Raw genomic sequence first — 18,236 nt, 5'->3', positions numbered from 1 at the left:
CAAAAATAAAAAAAAAAGAAAAAGAAAAAAGTGTTAGAAGAAGTGGAAACTTACAGTCCTAATGGCTAGGATGTGGTAGTAGTCAGACAAGTTATTGGAATTGATTCTTTGATCCAGTCAGCATGAAGTCTTGGAAAGAGTCAGGAGACTTGTACTTGAGTTCTTTTTATGCAATTAAGTAGCTGTGTAGCCCTGAGCAAAGCCCTTCGCATCCAAGGATCTTAATTTTCTTACCCACGAAATGAGAGACCAGTACTGGAAAAGCTCTAACTTTTCTTTTGTTTAAAAGGCCTATGATTCTAAGCATTGCCTGAAGATCAACTCTGTACCGTGTGTGCAAGGCTACTGAGTTGGCTACTGCAGTCTTAAGGCCCCTGGAAACTTATAGTTTTAGTGTGAAGATATCATATAAATTATATAAAGCAGGTACATGATATTTCAAGGTGGAATATAAAAATATGTGTTAGGCTGGTCCTAAGGTAGTGAGTTATCGCAATTGATTTTTCACAGTCAGTTATGGATCAAATTCCTTGTTCTACTTTCTTCACTTCTCACTACTGTACTTGACTAGTCTTAAAAAAATGTCAAACTGTGTGGTGCTGGATGCGTGCACTGTAGACATTCTGAGCTGGAATCATTGAGAAGGGCCTGAGAGGAGAAGGTGGTCTTTGAATTATGACCAGAAGGACAAGTCATATATATGGCTGATATAAAGGAATAAAGCATCCCAGTCTTGGAGATATGTGGCTGTGAATCAAGAATGTTTCATGCCGAGATCAGTTTATTTTATTTTATTTCTTTTTTTTTTTTTTTTTGCGTTAGTGGTGATAATGTTGGGACCATATTGTGAAGTTCTTGATGACAGAATGAGAAATTTGAGCTTTTTCTTATAGCCAGTAGGGAGCCAATGGCTTCCTTTTCTAAAGCCAGAAAACAGCAGGGATGGGTTTGTATTTTTGGAAGATCAATGTAGCACTTCTACTAAATGAATTGGATCTTGGAGAAACTAGGGGCAGAGATACCAGCTGGAAGTGTATTGTAATGGTCCATGCACAAGGAAATGTAGTTCTAGGATGAAAACAAAAGGATGGCCATGTGAAGAAGAATCAGTGGAATTTGTGAGCTGAAGATAAATGATAAACATAGAAGACAATGAGAATAGATATAAATTGCTATTGGTTGGAACATTCCCTTAAAATATAAATAATCAGGTCACTCCTTTACTCAATACATCAATAGCTTCCCATAATACTAGAATTAAACCCAACTTCACAATGGACCATAAGAAGCAACATGGGGTTCCCAGCTGCATCTCTGACCTTGTTTCTAGCACCCAAGCTCCCTGTGGCTCAGGTACATGGGTAACATGGGAGGCTTCTTATCCAAGGACCTTTGCCCTTGCTTTCCATGTGTTCCCCTTGCCTGAATTGCTCTTCTTCAGTTGTTCATATGGCGTTGCTGTTTCACACATACAGTCCTTACTTAGAAGTCATTTCTTCAGAGAGGATCAACCTCTGTTAACTGACAGCATCTGTCCCTATCTATCCCCTAGCCTGCTTGACATGTGTATTCATAGCAGTACCTATGACAATGCAGCCCTTATACATTTGCTTATTATCTCTTAAGCCAGTTCAGTGAGGAAGGCTTTGCTTATTTTCCACTATGGTCAGGTACTTTGTAGGTGCTCAGTAAATATGTGGGAATGAATTACTCATTTCTTAATTGCTAGGTGCCAATTAAGTTATCCAAGAAAACATGAAAATTTGAGGATGGAAAATCCTAATGTTGGTTTTGGTCTTGTGACTGTGAAATGAGATTTTGGTGCCCAGCGGTATAAAGATTTTTCTGTTATTTTGAAAAGGACACTCTTCAACAAATTAACTCCCTACCTCAATAAATAAATAAATAAATAAATAAATAAATAAATCCCTTTAAAAGGATGTTTAAATATCCCTTTAAACATATTTAAATATTTGAATGTATTTAAAAATGTTTAAAGCCCTTTAAAGATATTTTGATGCTTACATTAAAAAAAAGCACAATGATTTGATTCCAATCAGAATTAAGAACTTTCAAATAATTTGTTACATTTATTTTTAGTGGCGCTCAGAGCTTTTAAACAGAGGGTTAATTTGAACCAAAGGAGACAAAGGTGAGGCATGTTAATTGAATATCATATCTGTCCATTTTAATATAAAAACCAATGTCTAAAGTACAGTTATAAAGAATGTGATTTGCCTAACTTACAGGCCAGACTGTGTTCCCCCATGCTGACACCACCTCCACCCCTTCAGTTTCTTGGCAGCCTTGTTCTCTGAAAGGGCCAATTCACTCATCTTTCTGGAGACATTTATGTCATCAAAACTCCCTCACTGTCATGGCAGCAAACAGCACATATATTTCCTTATCACTTAAAATACAAACATATAGAACATCCTCCTGTCAATTTGCAGCATTTAAGTAACAGTCATAGGTACTTGGCACCGCCAGAAGTAAGAGTGGATCTCTTGCTATATTAGTCCAACATAATCAAGTAAAAGTAACCTGGCAATGGGTAAAACTCATGAAATTGTGTTGGGAAAGACAAGTTAGAGCAAAACCTCATGGTGAACAAGATGGTCTCCAGTTACTGAAAGTTGTTTTAATCCCTCAGGCCAATGTTGGGCCTGGTGAAACCAGAGACGTGACTTCTGTGTTTCCTTCACTATCTTGAAACTGCCAAACACTGCATTTGGGAAAATTGGAAGTGAGCGCTGAAGCTGCATGGAAGAGTTGTGTGTTTGGGGTTTGGTGGGAATTAGAAACCCTAGTCATGTGTCAGGAAGATTCTCAGTGAATCAGATGGATTTCATGTTTAGATCCCATTCAGAATCCCACATATGCATCAACCGGGCTGAAAAAATGTAACTCTAGTCCAGGGGTAATAAGAAAATAGAGTTGAGAGTCAAGTCCTTAATTTGGAGGGTTTCTATTTTCATTTGAAAAACTAAAGTTCATTATTTTAACATTTTCTTAACATCCTCCAAATTAGCCTTCAGTGTACTCTGCCTGGTCTCAATGGAAAAGCTTTGCTGGAGCTTGAGAGAATGCATTCTCTGTGGGGTGCTGGGCAATTACATTCCAAATAACAGCAGGGTTCTTAGTAGGGAAGGCGATCCTATTATTGCTGCTGGAGGATGTGTCCAATCATGGCAGCGGGGGAGGAGGCAGTGGCGGAGACACGGAGGGAGGAAAGGGAAGTCACTTTTACATCCCACTGAAATATAATGCCATGAGAGTATTTGAAAAATGAATTTCTTTTGAAGTATAAACAAATGTTTGTTAGGCTGTGAGCATTTACCTTTAAATATATGACTTAAAGTGGTGCTATTGGAGGTATCAGACTGCAATGTGGAGCGGTAGGGAGATGTTTGCTTCTTCTAGACATTGATTTTATTCTGCAGTTGTTTATGGGCCACATTCATGTTGTCAGGTCCAGAGTTTATTAAAATTTTGTTATAGGAGATGGAGTTTCAGGCTGGGAGGCCAAGGGTTCTTGTCCCAGAATTTCCATAAACAACTGCGTGGCATTGTGTAGCTGTCTTGATATCTCTGAGCCTTAGTTTGTCCATTTGCATTAAGCCGGGGCTGGTGGGGAGGGGAGATTTTCAATCTTTTATGAGTGATGGATGCTAATAAGAATGTGATAAAGATGTGGATTCCTCTTCCTAATGTGTATGTTCATATGAGCATAGGCAGACAGGCGAAAGGTGGTTCACAGGTTCCTAAAGCCTAGTAAGACCCTGAGGATCATTCTGCTCCCTTCCAAAATTACTATGGCATCAAAAACAAATGACATAGTTGAACCCAAAACAGTTTTATTAATTGTTTATTTGTAACCTGCTGTCTTACAATTGCACTCCCTACTAGATCTTCTTTTTATTATTAGTGAGACTGATTGTTTGGTGAATCAGGCAGAAAGGAACGATTTTCAATTACCTGAGGGTCCCAGGGGGCTGATTTCTAGGGAAGTTCATTACATATACAATAGGTATGTTACAAAAATAATTAAATGAAGGGTGGCGTGCTGGTCTTTTGAGCTACAATGTTGTGCTGTGACCTAACTATTGGCTAATATCTGCCTTAGCTGAAATTGTCTTGTTTACACATTTTCCAACAAGTTAATTGTTTAGCAAAGTGTTTACACATTGATTGTAGATTGATTAATGGCCATTGACAAACACACTGCTGTTGAATTTCACTCAATCAGCATTTTTATAGGCTTTACCCCCTGTGGTGAAAGGATGATGATTTACTTAAAAAACTAACCATTAACCCTAGAATTGGAACACAAACGAAAAATAATTGGAAATCTTGCCAATTTAACTCTTAGTATAAGAAATAAGATTCAAGGGTTAGGAGTCATGTGGATTTGAGTTCAAGTCCCAACTCTGCCTCTTTCCAGATCTGTGACCTTGGGTAACTCTCTACGCCTGCTTTCTTCGTCTGTAGAGTGAGGTTAACAACAGTATACAACTCAGAGCATTGTGGTGAGGATTAAATGAGATAATGCATCAAAAGCCTTATCATAGTGCTTGTCAAATGCTAGTTACTATTACCTTTATTATTTTTATTACTATATCTGCAATAATAGAAAACACATTTCACATCAAAATTATTCAGCAAACAATTACTCACTATCTGCTGCAGGTTATGCTCCAAAGACACCATGGATATTACACTATTTCTGCCCTTAAGGACACATACTGAACTGAAATGATTTGTTCGTATACGATCTCCTCTGCATGACAACGAGGCCCTTGAGGGCAGGCACTGTGTCTTACTTAGTTTTCACTTTTAGTTTAATGAGCAACTCTGAAACAAAGGGCTGCCTGCAGAGTTATGTCCAAGCTTCCACCCAACTCTTCAGGAGTGGTCACTGCCTATCTCTCTGCCATCTCTGTTCTCCTTTCTATATTAAGCTCCCTCCAAACTACTCTCTTATAGACTCCTGAATCCAATAATCTGTTCCATATCTCTATGACTTGGTACCTGTGGTTTCCTTGGCTTGTAATGTCAATAACTTTTCTTCCTTTATTAGTCAGTGAGTGGTTGAGTGGTCTGATATTTATTGTGCAACTAATGTGTGTTATGGGTTGAGTTATGTCCACCAGAAAGATATGTTGAAGGGCTAACTCTGGTACCTAAGAATGTAACCTCATTTCAAAATAGAGTCTTGACAGAGATAATCAATTTAAAGTGAGGTCATTAGGGTGACCTCTAATCCACTACGACTGATGTCTTTATGAAAGGGGAAATTTGGACACAGAGACAGGCAGGCAGAGAGAGAAGATGATGTAAAGATTCAGGGAGAATGCCAATGAAGATGAAGGATTGGAGTGATGCTTCTACCAGCTGAGGAACACCTGAGGCACCCAGCAACTGGGACAACACAAGAAATGATTCTCCAATAGGCTGGAGTCAGCATGACCCTGCCAGCACCTTGATTTTGAGCTTCTAGCCTCTAGAACTGTGAGACAATCAATTTCTTTCTTTTTTTCTTTTTCTTTCTTTCTCTTTTTTTTAATTTTATTATTTTTTTAAAGACAGGGTCTCACTCTTTTGCCCAGGCTGGAGTACAGTTGCATGATCTCAGCTCACTGCAACCTCTGCCCCCTGGGTTCAAGTGATCCTTCCACCTCAGTCTCCTGACAAGCTGAGACTACGGGTGCTTGCCAGCACACCCAGGTAATTTTTATATTTTTTTTTGTAGAGACAGGGTTTTGCCATGTTGCCCAGGCTGGTCTTGAACTCCTGAGCTCAAGTGATCCACCCGCCTTTGGCCTCCAAACTACTGGGATTACAGGCATGAGCCACCAGGCCCGGTCAATTTCTGTTGTTTTAAGCCACCCAGTTTGTCGTACTTTGTTATGGAAGCCCTAGGAAACTATTACATGCCATATACTAGAACCAGGTAAAAATGCAGAACCATACACTTTTAAAATTACCCTCTAGAGTTGTATTAGGTTGGTGTAAAAGTAATCGCGGTTTTTTGCTATTACTTTTAATGGGAAAAAGCACAATTACTTTTGCACCAACCCGATACCTCTCTTCTCTTATGTGTGAATTAGGGATGATGGCATACAACTGCTTTGCTTCTGTCAAGGGGCTGTGCCTATATTAGGCACACAGCACATACTAATGTATGGAGAAGCAACATTGGGCTGTGAAACAAGCTCTGATTAGAAGCTACTAGTAGCTAAAAAGCTGAGTATTTCTAGTTCCCAGTTTCTAATCCGTCAAAAAAAATGACTGGGCCATATGGTTTCTTCCAGATCCCTTTTGAATAAAACATTCTATGATCCCATGTTCTGGGTCAAGCATTTTGAAGTAGTGTAGTTTTCTTTTTAACATTTTGTGTTGAAGTAATTGTATATTCACATGTAGTTGTGAGAAATGATACACAGAGATCCTGTGATCTCTTTACCCAGTTTCTTTAAATAGTAACATCTTTCAGAGTTGTAGTAATTGTGCAGTTTTTAATGTAAGCTATACTTCTTGGAATGAAATGCTGAAGACATTTTTGACAGGCAGTTATGTTTACCTATGAGCCTTAAACAAGATACTCAAATCTGGTGTCTGATCATCTCTGTGATAAAATCCTTGGCCTCTTTGCTTTATTGACCATTTCGCCCATTGGCCTTTGTCCCACTTAATTTTGTTTAGATCAGGGTGACTTTAGAAATGAAGGTATTTGTCACTTTTTTGCCACTTTCTAGAAAAATGTGCCTGACAACCAAGGTACGTATTCTCATGATGGTCTGCTGCCTTTATAATAATAACATAATGATAATATTAACAGAAAAAAATGAGGAATTTTTTGAACTCATAGTATATGTCAGGCTAGCTTGGGGATAAGTGCTTGAGAATCATTATCTTATTAATCCTTAAGCTGGACACATGGCTCATGCCTATAGTCCCAGAATTTTGGGAGTCTGAGGCAGGAGGATTGCTTGAGCCCAGGGTCCTGAGGCTGCACAGTGAGCCATGTTCACACCACTACACTCCAGCCTGGGTGACACAGTGAGACCATGTGTCCAAAAAAAAAAAAAAAAAAATTCAGTCCTATAAGGGAGATGCTATTAGTACATCCATTTTACAGATGTGAAAACTGAGGCCCAGGATTCTAATGAATGACTATAACTTGCATTAGAACATGGATCTATCTGACTCCACAGTGTGACTTAAACTGCCATGCTGCAGTGACAATGGGTAAAAGTTAACTCATTCACAATCATTATCATTTAGTTAAGTTTTCAAGCTGAGCCCAAGACACTTCATTAATTTCTGCCTTTTATAGACAATTTTGCATTGTGATTGCATAGGCACAGTGGTACTTCTTTCCTGCCAGTGCCCTAAGTGAGGAGCAGACAAAAGCCCCTCCTGGTTAGACACAAGACTTTGAACTCTGCAGTTAAGCCTGGGGGTGAGGGAAGGGAAGAGGAGAAGGGGTGAGTGAATAGTATTGGCAATCCCATTCCTCTCTTCACCTTGGACTTGGATCTGACCCACAGTGTTACTTCCCTTTTCAGAATGGGAAGAAAGTTTCCAGCTGACTTCACTCTCGCTGGTATTCCATCATGCCAAGGGGCCCTTTCCTTCAAAGGTCATACAAAGGAACCCCAAAAAGTTTGCAGTAGGCTTGTGTCTAAATTATTTATTTGGTTTGTGCTATCTTGTATTAATGACCTTGCTTGTTAAAAACACCATAAAATGACTCATAGGGTGGTGTGCTGTTAAGGCTCGACTCATGCTAATTAGCTACTTTTATTTTATTTATCAACATGGTTCAGAACTGGGGCAAAAGTCAACCCACTTTAAAATGGTTGTGTTTTTTTCCTCTTGACATTTACATTTTTAAAACTTTATTCATTTGCTCCAGGGTAATTCAGAGACCTGTCCCTCTTCTTTCACCTTCTTGTTGACTTTTATTTTGTCTTTTGTAATAATTTCTTATTATTTAGCCCGGTCATATTTATATACATTACATACATAACATTTCTGTGTATCTTATCCTCATGGCTTTAAAAGAAACTGTAATGACCAGGTTCTGTTCCACAGTCCATCTCCAACATAGCTTTAATTTAAAACACAAATGATGAGATGTCAGAATGTGTCACCTGGGCCAAGGTGGCATTACCAGTACCCTCTCTGGACTCTCTGGGGAGATCACCATGTCTTTTCCTGTGTTCCTCATTTCCATGAATGAAAGGAACCCCAAGATGGAAGAAGGTTATCTCTGAGGTCTAATGCATGAAGAATGAGCAGTCACTAACTCTGCAGTAGGAACTGATTAATGATTAACTAGCATGACCTAGCTGCCTTAGAGGAAGTGAGATGCAGGGGAGGTACGGAAGTGGCAAGGCTGGGGCATGGGTGTTATTGTCAGCAGCTTGCAGAAATGCCTGATACCATAGGCACAGGGGAAGGAATTGGAGAAACAGAGAGAAGGGGAGTCAAAGGCCTCCCATCTCATATCTCCATTCTGCCATGAGTGGGTGCTAGCCCCAACAGCACAACATGAACATCTTCTCAACTACCTCTCATCTCATTTTTTTCATCCTAAGTGACTCCATTACTGTAATATTCTTGGAATTTGACACCTTGCTTCACAGTGCATCTGTGGGGAAAAAAAAATCTGTGTGAACAAAGGCATATCTACTGCCTTGGATAGCTGAAACTGGGTCTGGAATTATTGAGAGCCAATCACTTCCTTATTCAACTGCAGAGTAAAGGCAAGCCTGCTCTATAAGTCTTGTTTTGTTTTGTACCTACACCAGGTAAACAGGATTGTTGGTTTGAACTATATTTCTAAAGGGACAGAGGACTGTATTTGAAAACTCAGGTATCTCCTTAGGATTGTGCTGTAAGCATTTATTACAATTAACTCTTCTGTCAAACATATAAAGTATTCATATTGCCTATGGAAAACATAAAATTCCTTCAATTTGTTAAGGTGTTAAAGTAAGACAAATGCTCGATTTGTAAATATTAAAGGAAAACCTCAGATCAGGTTTGGAGTTGAATCTAGTTCTATTTGATAACCTACGGCTGGAGAAAAGATTCAGCAAAGAAATAATTAGAAGAGACCTTTCCCCAAAAATATCAGTACTATTCTCTCGATTATGACAGACACAAGATAATTTACACAGTGCAATGCATAAAGCTTACTAATGGTTATTTACTTAGATGTGCAAAATACAAAAGGCTCAGGTTAAAGCAATGGTGATGAATCATTTATGAGATATTATCTACTGAGATGGATTGGGTCCATCTGTTATAGCTGGAAAGTTTTTTGCTGTTGTTTATATATAAATTCATTTAATTTTGTTTACAGTGTTCAGAATGAAAGAAGAATTAGGGCAGATAAACAAGAAGAGATTTTTTCAACTCACAGATAACTCACAGAGAACGAAGTTAGCAGTTTCCACATAAAAGTCAAGTGCTATCTATGCAATCTGGAGAAAGCATAAAGTCATAAAGCTCTGAAGAGCAGTATCACACAGTGCAAGTCCTGTTGTGGTCCACTGATGTTCTAAGGGATGCAAAGTCTGTCTTCTTTTGTTTTTCCATTCATCCCATCTGGGAGTTGTTATCTTCTTCCCTCAGAAGAGACCCAGGAATGTTGCATGGGATGCACTGTGGGAACAGAACAGGAAATTCTGAGAATCATGGAAGTAAAAACTATTCCTGTGTCCAACATTAAATCCACGAAATTAGACTACTGTTAGGGCTGCCCACCATCAGGTTCGAACTGACTTTCGGATTGAGGCTCAGAGCGTCTGCTTAGAGAGCAAGCTCATTACTGCAGGATATCCCTCTGATGTTCAGTGCAAGAGGGAATGTGCCTGAGAGAGTGAGAACCTGCTGGCACACGTGGACTGGCACAGGTTGGTACTAGAGTCTGAAAGTACAAAAGGTTGAAGTATCATATGTTTGTTCTCATTTGAATTCCCTTAAACTTTCAGTATCTCTTCAAATAATTTGTCATTATTAAAGTCAGAGGCCTTCTCGTATTTCTATTTATTCTCTGTAGGTTTGGCTGGATATACAATAAATTCTCCATCAATATTAGCTAGTTCTGTTTTCATAAAGTGGCAATTTAAGTTAGCTTTTTCCGAAAAATTTCATTGGAGAACATCTGGAAGAAGTTATTTATGGGTACTTTTCGAGATTTGCTTGGTTGATTAGCAAACAATGCGGCCGAGGCTTGTCCAGTCTTCTCTCTGTATCTTGTCCATGGCTATTGATTAATACCTTAAGTAAGCACTGATTATATGGATGTGAAAGAAGGACTATGACTAGCTTCTAGCAATGTATCTTGCAACTGGAAAAATAGCCTTCAGTGCGTGTTGAACTATTTTTTCTTCACATTTAGGAGATTAAACAATGGGTTCCTGGTATATGGACGGCCCTTAGGAACCACGTAGGGAGTGACAGAGATCAGAAGATATGGGCACCACCTTTTACAGAAGGAAAACACAACAGGCAACTGTATGTTTCAGATTAATACAGAAGCACATGCAATTTGTCCATCAGCAACTGAGGAGAAACAGACATATGTCCTGAGGAATTGGGGAATGATAAGAGCTCAAGCCAGGGGTTCAAAAGGAATGACTGCTTCACAGGGGTCTGAGCGCTAGTGCTGCTGGAGCCAAATGAGAGCAGTGAGAATGCTCTCGGTTTCTGTCAAGAGGTAAGGATGTGATTTCATGATATTCCAGGTGGGAGGAAAGACATATGGTAAAGGTGTCAAGAAAGTAGGGGAGATGTATGACAGGGGATAAGAAGTTTGAGTCTGCAGATGCAGAAATGAGGAAGAAAGGCGTATTGAGTCAGGGGATAAGTTTAACGAGGAGACGGGGCGAGGAGACAGCTGGTTTAATATGCAAAGGTCAGATGGCTTTATCATAACTCCAAAATTGCAGATTAGCAAAGGAATCTAAATCCAAAACCACCTCACAACTCCTTTTGTTTTTGGAATGGGATTGTAAAACTTGAGCCCTTAAACAGTTGTATCTGTTTTTTAAATTTTTTAAATAAGAGAGAAATTTGACCTCAGTATCAGGCCTAGGAATGACTAATACTTAAAACTTTGTCTCTCCATTTTCTGCTGGGTGGGCTGCACTCAGAGATCTTGCCACATTCCCCTCCACGGTAGATGTAAATGAGGATGTAGGGGAGAAAATGATGCCTTGTGATGTTAAATAAAAAGTAAAAGCCTTTTTTTCTGAGTATTGATGGGTCTAAGCAGATTTAAAAGACAGTCTTTACCACAAAAATCTTGTCCTGAGAAATACACAGGCATCCCTATAATTAGTGGTGGAAAGTGATCCACATTCCATGAAAAGTAGTGAGAGAATCCTGAAGTCGGGCAAATGCCTCGTAAGAAAATGAACCTGAAAAATGTATTTCTAAAACCAAGGGTCAAGTTCCCACTTGGATAGTTGAAAATCACTGTTTTGGGAGACCACTGGAACAAATTTGGAATGGGCACTTCCCAATGTTCTGAAACTCTCTATTCTTACAAGATCAACCACTTGGTAAGAAGATGGGTTTTATATCAGCCTCTCATGAAGGGAGACATCTACTATGGAACGGGAGATTTCCAGTTTGGGCCACTTAAAAACTCAACAAAGAGTGAGGCATATTAATAAGAAATAATGAGGCATTTTGAGTTCTCTGGAACTGTGAGTTTTTGAGGAATGAGTTATCTATCTTTTGATGGTGGTGGTGTGGGTAGTGGGGTATGTTCCATCCAGCTTTTATGTAGGACCTGTTTGGGGGAATAAGGATTTAGATCTTTATTTTGAGGGAAATAGCATATGTATATCCCAGGAAGGTTAAAGAAGGCGGCTTTCTTTTTTTTTTTTTTTTGGCTGTTGTGATATTAATTATTGTGATGATAAGTTTCTATAGTGGGGGGTGTGTCTCCTTTTCCATCTTTTGAAAAGCCTTCAACTGTGCTGAGAGAAAGATGTACAGGGTCACCTGTGGTGGCCATTTAGGTGACGTCTTTCCTCAAAAAATTCCTCCTCTGCCATACTGCGCCTAGGACCCACCATTAATGCCTTAGTCAATCTTTTGGATTGAGGCCTTGAAACCTATGTTGAATTACATGTGTTACCTGAAAGACTACATTAATTAGAATGTATCCAGCTATAAGAATTAAAACCTATCTAACTATGGCCTTAAGAAAATAATATTTATTGTTTATAAAGACTTGGAAAGTAGGCTACTTGATTCATGGTTCTCCTGTTCAGAGTATCTATAAGGGCTGTCCCCGTGTTTCTGAATTATCATCCTCATGATACTGGCTTTTATCTTTATAACAGTCATCTCATGATTGCAACATAGTGGTCATGGCTTCAAGCCTTATGTCTTCATATCATGTCAAAGCCAGGAAACCAAGCAGTGAGAGCCAAAGGGATTTCCTCTTGGGGGTGGAATTAGTCACACACAAGGGAGGCTGGGAAGTTGAGTATATGAAAAGAGAAAATGACCCAGTACAATCACAGTTCATTCCCCAAACTGGAATCCTGTCATCAGGAAGAAGGGAGAATGGCTGTTAGATCCATCTCTGTGAGAAGGATATGTTCTCCTCTATCATTCATGGGCAGAATTAGGAAATGGATAGGTGAGAATCATGAAATACTGCCAATGTTTCTGAAGGACCTGGGACATCACGCTACAGGAATGAGAGGACATTTGGATGGGGAAGAGAGAGAAGTGGGAACTGAGATTGAAGAGGTTGAATTCAGTGTTTTTTAAGGTCCCTTCTTGTTCTCACACTGTGATTTGAAAGAGTGGAGAGGCACCAAATATTTATTTTCTACTTTCTCATTTAGTCAGTGCCTTGTTGTGGATATTAATCTGTGATCTATACAGTTATTTAGGAATAATTGGTAGAGGTTCCTTCTTTACAGCTCATTTTGGGCCCCTGTTTCCAGGAGCCGTGAGGGTATATCCTGAGAACATATTCCTTGTATTTCATTGATATTTTGGCAGTCACGAAAGCTAGAAATTACAGTTTCAGGCTGTCTATAGTATAACATGGGGCTTCAGGTTTCACTGGGCTAGGCAGTCTAGGTGCCAGCCAGCAGCTATCCCCTGAAGACCTTCCCCTGTGGTAGGGAGACAGTCCGACTTCAGGGTGCCCATCCATTCTGCCTAATTTCTATTTACAACAACCAAATCTCATGCAAAGAAATGTAGGTCAAGGGCAGGTCATCTTCTCTGTTTGTTTCTTTATCTATTCAGTGGGAAATCTTGCTGTAATTACTTCAAAAAGTTGTTGTGAGAAGAAAATGAGATAATGTACGAGACGGTTCCTTTGAGAAGCTGTATGGGTGGCATAATTATCAGCTCACTGCTGCTGACTCAGAGTCCACAGAACTGGACAGCAATGGGTCTGAAGTGCCACTGTCTACTAGCATAATTTAAATGCTCACCTCTGTTTTGTTTACTCTTAGCTTTCATTTCTTTTTTCCATTTTGGCCTCAAATATTTCCCTCTGCCTCCAGGTTTTATGGGCACTGGAAAAAATTTGGACAATCTAGAATCATTTCTGATTGTTTTCAGAAGGACACTTGTTATTGGCTTCTATTAGCAATTTCATCTACAGCCATTGGAAAGAATCATTGATATTATCTCATGGGAAAGCATGGTCAGGAAGGTTAAATAATTACAAGATATCAAAGAGTATGATCTTGCAGGTGAAGGAGTAATATCCTAGCAAAGATAATTTTGTTATGTGGAACATATGTAAATTTTAAAAATTGCCCCCTAGCAAAGCCAGCAGAGAGCTTGTAAGGAAATAAGCATATGTGTGATGGTATGTGTGAATGTATGCATTGGAAAGGTCGTTGGAAAAGGGCATGCCAAGTGTTCAATAATATGAGAGAAATTAAGCGAATTGTACCACATCCACTTAATAGAATATTATGCAGCTTTTAAAGGTGATATTTATAAAGATTATTTAGCGAAATGGAAAATGCTTATTTTGTAATGTTAAATGAAAAAAGTAAGATGTGAAATTTTATAAATGCTTTAATCACAACTATGTTAAGTATGCATCAGAAATACTGCAAAGCAATATATCAACATTCTAATAGTGTGATTGTATTATGGATACTTTTTTGTTTCCTTTTTTGCAACATAGTTTTATTACATTTATTATAAATGGGTTTTAGTTAATTTTACAGTTTTTTTTTTTTAAAAAGAAAAGACAATGCTACTAAACAGCAGGTGTTTCAGTCAGGGTTCCAGCAGAAAACAGATGGCATACTAAAACTGAAATCATTTGAGGAGGGTTTAATGAAGAAACTATATTCAAAGGTAGAAGCAAGTTAGTGATGTGACCTGGGGCTGGAAAAAAAGGGGTCTGGAACTCTACAGGACAGCCCTTGGAGAGTGCTGTCATGAGAGAAATTATGATACTTGGTTAAGGAATGAAGGTGGCAGAGAGAGGTGACACCACAAGGAGGAGCCAAGGGGATAAATATTCCAACCTCTTTGTCTTCTGTCTCTCCATTGTCCTACCAGGTGTCTCATTAGCCAAACCCAGCCAGCCAGACAGTGGTCATGATGCTGTCCATGCAGGTCTCCCAGGACAGAGAGCTGGGTGGAGAAAGGTGGAGTCTGTTTTAGGACAAGTAAACTGAAGCTATCTAGAATAGCAGGACACACAGGAGAATGGCTTGTCCTACTAGCCTGCTAACTGGTCATAGGGCTGGTCTCAAAATTCATTTGCTGACCCCATTCCCCTGAAACAGATGACCATAACAGCCTTCTGGGCTAGAATCTCTGGACTGGTATCCCATAGATAGAGCCATTTGTGGAACAGTTCTGGGACCTCTGATATCTATGAAGCACACTCAAGAATTGGACATATAAAGTAAGCATGGCTTGGTCCCATTAGAAAAACAGGACAATTGCCTCCTAGAAGGAAAGAAAAGAAGTGGAATGCAATGCTGCAAAACCCAAGGGAAAAGGAAGTTTTGGGGAGGTGGATGTTTGATGGTCAGGAATGTTAAATATGGTAAGGGCCAAGTGGGATGAGGGCTGAAAATAAGTCGCATATGACCATCTCCCCATCTGTTTTTAAATAGAGAATGCAGGGTGAATAGGTCTAATATACTTTTTGGGTAGATTTGCTTTTTGTTTTTATCCTGAGCCTAGATTTTGAACTCCACAGTGCTAATTAAAATTTTATTATTTTTATATTAGGTGTAGTCTTGAATTTCGATCACAATCTTGTTTTCTTTCAGCTTCCTTTGGCATTTTTGTCTTGAAAGGGTTGTCTTTGATTGAGCTTGATAAGTTACATGTTGGCTTTGTGAATGTGTCTATTCTTTAAGGTTATAGATTTTGGTTTTGGTGTTTATAAGGGAATGAGACCCAAGCTGCTGAGAATCATTCTATTCACATATGTAGACAGGAAACAGCATGTGTATTAACAAACTGATTGGAATAGGAGTTATATCTCATACTCTGAAACATTTGACTTGGGAGCCATCAGGCATTAAGCTGTTACCATATTAGAGAGCAGTAAAAAGGCAAATTTAGGAAATTCCTAAAAAGATTATTTCTTCTATGATCTGATGATGGTACAGTAAATTCTTAGTTTCAGAGTATAGATGCCATTTCAAGTTAAGTATATGCAATTTAAATTAAAGATGCTCAGATGTTAGCTGGCTGCCACAGCATATTGGCAACAGCATGTGTTTGAACTAGAGCAGATAATTCAAATGGCTCGTTATCCACTTACATTCTAATCATCTGTGAGGTGGCTTCTCTCTGGGCAGGCTCAGCATGCTCTCAGGGGAGATTTTACAGCTTCTGAACTTCTGACTGCTGTGACTCAGCCCATCCTACCCAGTTTCTGGACTGCTGTAGCTTTCTCTCTTTATGGGCAAAGCCCAACTTTTCTTTGGGTTTTAATTCTCATGTTAGCAGGCAGTGGCTCCTGAGCCCATTTCCTGGCTATTTCAGTTACTAGTGCTGCATAACAAATCATCCCAAAATGTAATGACCTAAGACAGTAACAAACATTTTATTGTCTGTCATGGTTCTGAGGTTTGATTGGATCAATTTAGATGGTTCTCTCTTACAGTGTCCCATATAATTGGAGTCAGAATGTGGTTGGAGCTGGAGTTATCCTGAAGGCTTCCTTGTTTGTATGACTGGTGGTGGATGCTAGCTGTCAGTTGAGACCTTGGCTGGGGATATGGGCCAGAACACCTACATGTGGCATCTCTATGTCCCTGCTTGGCTTCCTCAGCCTGGTTTCAAGTGCAAATGTCCTAGATACACCAGACAAAAGTAGTATCAGCCTTATGACCTAGCCTTGGGAGTTACACAGTCTCACTTTTATTGTAGTCTCAGGCCTGCCTAGATTTAAGGGGAGGAGACACAGGTTCACTTTTTGATGGGAAGAGCATCAGTGTCATATTATGAGAAGAACATGTGGAATGGGAGATCATGTTGTATGATCTTGGAAAATACAATCTGCCTTACTTGAGATTTTTCTGTAGACATATCCCTAGGTGAGTCTGTGAAGCTGCAAAGCCACAGGCATTTTAGATGCCTCTTTGCTTTTAGCAAGCTTTTCCTCTGAACTTGTAGGTTTCCCTGGGGAGCCAAGATTTGATCTTGCCCTGGGCCTGCAACTTGGCACACTTAAACAATGATCTGTGATCAAGATCTTTCCTCTGGGTATTGCCTCACCAAAACTTGCCTTTTCTTGGCATTCAGGGCCCAAGGTCCACTCTCTCTTCCTTGTAAATGGCTGAAATGTGGCTACCTATTCAAAGGAGCTATGAGGGCTTATATTAGGTGGGCCAGCTAGCCTTGTGTAGAGCATCCTGACCTGTTTTTGTAATCCAATAAACTTACATTATCATTTAGTTCTATTCCAAGCACTCTGCTGGGTGATGGAAATACATATATGATCAAGACATGGATTTTACTCCAAAGGTGCTCACATGGACATCAGTGGCCAGAATTCCCATAGTAACTACTGCTTTGAGTTAAACGTTAATAGCAGGTGGTTAAGTGGAAACCAGTGTGATCTTTAGGAACTAACATGCTAAGCTGTTTTTAATTTGTTGACTCCTTGGTGTGAACCTATTTATTCTATAAACCAGTAAACATCAAGACCCTGAGGAAATGGAATGTCACATGTATAAGCTTTGACAGGAGCAAAGGGAGGTAAGAAAATGTCCTAATTTGGTGGAGGGAAAAATGAAATGAGCTGCTGGGAGAGCCACTGATACACTTTCTCTACCATTTAGCTTTTTGGTACAGATGAAAGACCGCATACCTTAGTGATTCACTTCGTGGATTCTGAGGCCAGACTGCCTTGATTTGCATCTTTTCTCTGCTGCTTACTAATTATATAGTCTTTGGTAAGTTTCATATTTTTTTATAAGCCTCATTTTCATCATTTGTAAAGTGGAGATAATAAGAGTAAATATCTCATAGATTTTCTCTGAACATTAGTCAAATGAAATACTGGCCAAATGCTTAGCCCGGTGCCCAGCACACAGAAGACTGTCTTCTATGCTTGTTAAATAAGCAAGCGGATTACTTTGTCTTAAATATTTTGTATTCTGTTGTCAAAGTAACTAGAGAATTGATATATCCTTGGATTGGTGATGTCAGAAAGTGTGTGTTTGTTTTTAGTCTTGTTTCGTTTGTTTGTTTTTTGTAGAATCACTTCCCTTCTCTCATCTGTTTACTGTACATCTCAATATACATTTTTATCACCTTGTGGTCATACATTTGGGGAATCTGATTCTTTTGTTTCTAGATTTCTTCAATTTTCTTTAATATGATTGGGAAATAGTGAGGGGTGCAATAGGCTTTCTGTTCTGGGAACTCATCAATTTAATGTGATTCTATTTGACAGTTTTATATTCTTCTATTCTTCTACTCTCTGCCAGTTAACCTATCTGCAAGGTGAAATTCTTGAACAAATTGTCTACCCAAAGCACTGCTCTGTAAAATAGATGATGTACCTGAAGTGGATGTGAGCTGTTGAGTCATACGAATGGTCAAGGTTGGAGAGGGCATTGGGTGTACCTATGTAATAGGATAAATAAAAGAAAACCGGACAAAACGTTTAGGTGATCTTCTTTGCAGTGATATCTCAGAATTGTTTAGAACACTTGTGTTGTGCCTTCCCTTGGAAATGT

At 39.2% G+C, this 18,236-nt stretch overlaps 1 long non-coding RNA gene across 1 annotated transcript in view; it reads left to right on the top strand.

Moving 5' to 3' along the window:
* Window positions 1-9,456, top strand: part of LOC108581278 — an 87,958-nt gene extending 78,502 nt beyond the window's left edge. The window contains exon 3 of the long non-coding RNA XR_004176511.1: window positions 9,377-9,456. This is a non-coding gene — a long non-coding RNA (uncharacterized LOC108581278). The remainder of the gene's footprint in view (window positions 1-9,376) is intronic.
* Window positions 9,457-18,236: the final 8,780 nt, after the last annotated feature.

This window comes from Papio anubis, chromosome 10, assembly GCF_008728515.1.
Source record: "Papio anubis isolate 15944 chromosome 10, Panubis1.0, whole genome shotgun sequence".
In the NCBI taxonomy this organism is placed as follows: Eukaryota; Metazoa; Chordata; class Mammalia; order Primates; family Cercopithecidae; genus Papio; species Papio anubis.
Note: the sequence above shows the minus strand (reverse complement) of the source record. Positions and strands in the feature narration are given on the sequence as shown.